Raw genomic sequence first — 4,019 nt, 5'->3', positions numbered from 1 at the left:
CAACACTGCTGCTGTGTGTATTGCTTAAATCATTTTACTTTAATAGAGTACTTGCTGATAAAAAATGAAAAATGAAGGGTCAACAGTGGTTTTCTCTTCAAGTTTTATACTCTGACTAGTAGTGAAATTCCTCATGGCCGAGAGATGAAAAGACTGATGTCCTGAAACCATGTGCATTTCCACTATGGTTATGCTGCAATTGAAAAGCATATTTCCTAAAACTTGTGAAATTTACCATTAAGGTAAAGCCACTCCTTCAGATAATGTTCTACAGATATTTGAGGTGATTCTCTGAATAATATCTTGAAGTTATTTTCTGAAGTTTTCTATTAACTCTGATATATATCTGCAGTATTCTCATTCTATTATGAATAAAATGCTACTGGTATAACATTTAAAATGGCAGAAGATCATGTAATCTTCCTTCAATTTATGTGACATAATCATTAAGAGAAGGTTACCATTTCCTTCTCTTGGGATCTTCCCAATCCGGGGATTGAACCCAGGTCTCCTGCATTGCAGGCAGACGCTTTACCATCTGAGCTACCAGGGAAGCTCTGTAATCATATATAGTAAGTTATTATTTTTGATCTGAAATAGTGGTGAGAACTTTAAAACATCTAAGTTTCTTTTTTGTTTTCTGGCTTTTGGTAGATAAAGAATCATAGAAACAACCTTATTGTCTGGGTTCAATGACCTGGATTGAGTGAGAGTTGTATACCATGCTGGATTTAATGTAGACAGTTCCTCTAAAATGAGAAGGAAAATGTGATGCCATATGGAGAGATATGGGATCTGGAGATATGGACTAGAGCATGCATATAACCTACATATTCTGACTTTTGCTAGTGCTATTCAGATTTAACTACCTAACAGCTTTCTGGTCATTTGGGTGCACTTGACAGAAATGAAGCACAGTGTATAAAAGTAAATATGTTTTTATGTACCTTACCATGCTGATATATAGTATTGACAACCATTTCTTTTATTTGTAGTGAATTTAAAGAGAAACTTTAAGGAACAGAAAATATTCAGATATTTCAAAGAAATTTTCTGAGCAATTTGGTATAATAGTAATAATGTTCAGTAAGCAGTTAAAGGTAGTTCATAAGCATGACTCTGTGATATCTCTGCCAGATTTACACTGACAATTTAGTTTTCCAACATTGTTACAAGATTGTACCATTGCTATAGGTGCAAGAAGTTAGAGCTGTATCAAACTTGAAGTAAAGTTATATTATGAGGAAACCAAAAAATGATGTATCTATACTACATGTTTTCATCAATTCTTTTTTCTTTTTTTTTTTTTAACACCAAAACCAGTTTGTGTAGGGGTATAGCCAATTAGCAATATTTTGATACTTTCAGGTGAACAGTGAAGGGACTCAGCATACATGTACATGAATCCATTCTCCCTCAAACACCCTCCCATCCAGGCTGGCACTTAACATCATCAATTGTTTTTCATTTCCATTTATTTTAAATAGAAAGGAAATTTCGTTTGACTAAGCATCTCATACTGTACCTAAATATTACTATATTTACCAGCAAGAAAAGAATCATTAACCTATATAAAAATGTACTTTAACTGTACATTTTATTTTCCTGTATTAGCTAGTACATGCAAATGTTTATTTCTTCCTCCATTATTAGTGGTCTCTTCAAATTTCTAGTTTTAACTGGTTTAAGAATTCTTTTTAAACATATTTTTGAGATACTCTTAATTTTCACTTCTCTTTTCAGTGTCTCTACCTTTGGAAGAAAAAGTCTGTTTTCAGCACACTTCCTTCTACTTTCTAATGGAAGAGGAGAGGATGACACACCCCATCCTATCTGCTTGTTCCATAACCTAGTTGCCTTTTGGTCACTCAAGAGGTAACAGTGACCCTTGTAAGCTTATTGCTGCTTTATTTATCTGTAGACCTTTTATCCTCTATCTCAGTGCCCTTTGTTTTCCCCATTTTATTTTCTACCTTTACTTTCTGGATCATTTTCATGTGTTCTTTAAATCAAACAGGCTGTTTCTGCAAGGTTAATATCCTATGTATTTTTTTCTCCCTTTGGTCTTTGATCATTTTCTCCATTTCCCTGGTCCTTCATATGGCTCATTTACAACTTCACATAAAAGTTTATTTCTTTGAATTCCCTGAAATCAACCCGTGAATACTTTATGTTTTCTCCTCAGCTCTATCCCACTTACAGCTCTGTTTTTCAATGTACTTCCTTTAGCAGAGCATACATTTATCCCACTGTGCCTTTTTACTCCTGGGGTTTGTTGGGCTGCTCTTTAAGAGCTTTGTGTAGAATTTTTGTTTTGGGACCAAGAGATCCAGATATCATTCATAATGAAAGCTCTTCAGCTCTTTTCTTTCAAGCCTATTTCTTGTGAAGCTGCAGCAAACATTTCGAAATGGCTTTTACCTCTTCCTCACTACAGAGTAAATAGTCTTAGGCAGGGATGAGATCTCCCACTTTATATGCTTTTTCTGGCTTCCTGCCATGTCACTGGATACTAGCGCAGTGATCAAAACTGTGCTGTCATCCAGCTGCGTACAGTATATGCAAATAATGCTGATGTTTTTACAAAGTTATGGCTAAAAGTTTTAGGTGCATTGTGGCAAAGTGGAAAAATATTTCTCCAGGGAACATCGCAGACTGACATATGCAAATAATAGGCTTAGCCTAAACGAACTGCGAGGTTGTGTTCAGTTCTCTTTCATTAACAACAGAAGATGAATTGGCTGAATTATAGCTGAAATAAGTTGCAATTAGACTTCCAGAAACCCATATGATTCTAAACATAAGGATGTGAGGCTATGGGCTGCATTACACAGAGATATTGGAGAATTACCAACACTGGTGTTTCTGAAAAGCAAGGAAGTTAAATTCTTTTGTAAGGTATGGAATGTCTCTATATAGGGGAATATACTCTATCTCTTTTGGGAATTCTATTGTCCTTTCTAGCACTATAATTTTTTTTTTTTTAATTTATTTGGATAAAAGTTTTCTTGATGGTGAGCCAAAACTTCTGTGTGTAAATTCTGCTCCTGGGACTATGTTCCAGCTGCAGGATGCTGTCTTTATGCTCCTGTCAAAACACTTAAATTTCTGGAGAGTAACTTATGGACTAAGAGAATCTAACCAATGGAGTCATTAGCTTTTCCTCATTTCATTTAGCCAGTATCTCTATTTAACTATTTTTCAGCTCCAGTGAAAATAGTATTCCTCTTAAAAATTCCTTGTTGATACTTCTTTCCACATTTACCAATATATACACTTAATTTTGGGTGAAGAGTTAGATTTTTATGTTTTCTTCTTTGATATTTTCTGAGCCAAAAGTTGAAATTTATTTTCCCTCAACTTAATTACTAACTAAAAAGCCACATGGGCAGTCTGAAATATTGAAAAGACTGTATTTCAGCTAAATTTGTGACTTTCTAACATTGATTTTTGCTAGAGCCATAAATAAATGCAACCTTTTATTTGCTAATTTAGTTTAATAGATAATAGAAGTATAGAAGCATTTATGTTTCTAAATGTTATTTTCAAAAAGCAAGTTCAATATTGTTTTAAATTTCAGTCTTTAAGTGGAAACAATATCATTATATATGTTGTATATGAATGGCAAATTTTGACAAACACTTCAAAGCGTTAGGAGAAGGCAATGGCACCCCACTCCAGTACTGTTGCCTGGAAAATCCCATGGATGGAGGAGCCTGGTGGGCTGCAGTCCATGGGGTTGCTAAGAGTCAGACATGACTGAGTGACTTCACTTTCACTTTCCACTTTCATGCATTGGAGAAGGAAATGGCAACCCACTCCAGCAGCAGCAGCAGCAGCAGGAGAAGGCAATGGCACCCCACTCCAGTACTCTTGCCTGGAAAATCCCATGGATGGAGGAGCCTGGTAGGCTGCAGTCCATGGGGTCGCTAAGAGTCGAACACGACTGAGCGACTTCACTTTCAAAGCATTATTAATGACTACTGTTTGGGTTATATGACTAGAGTCTCATGAAGGGA

At 35.5% G+C, this 4,019-nt stretch overlaps 1 non-coding gene across 1 annotated transcript; it reads right to left on the bottom strand.

Moving 5' to 3' along the window:
• Nucleotides 1–481: 481 nt before the first annotated feature.
• On the bottom strand, nucleotides 482–553 carry TRNAC-GCA (transfer RNA cysteine (anticodon GCA)). The gene has a single exon. It is a non-coding gene; the product is annotated as a tRNA-Cys (tRNA).
• Nucleotides 554–4,019: the final 3,466 nt, after the last annotated feature.

Source organism: Bos indicus, chromosome 6 (assembly GCF_029378745.1).
Source record: "Bos indicus isolate NIAB-ARS_2022 breed Sahiwal x Tharparkar chromosome 6, NIAB-ARS_B.indTharparkar_mat_pri_1.0, whole genome shotgun sequence".
Lineage (NCBI taxonomy): Eukaryota > Metazoa > Chordata > Mammalia > Artiodactyla > Bovidae > Bos > Bos indicus.
Note: the sequence above shows the minus strand (reverse complement) of the source record. Positions and strands in the feature narration are given on the sequence as shown.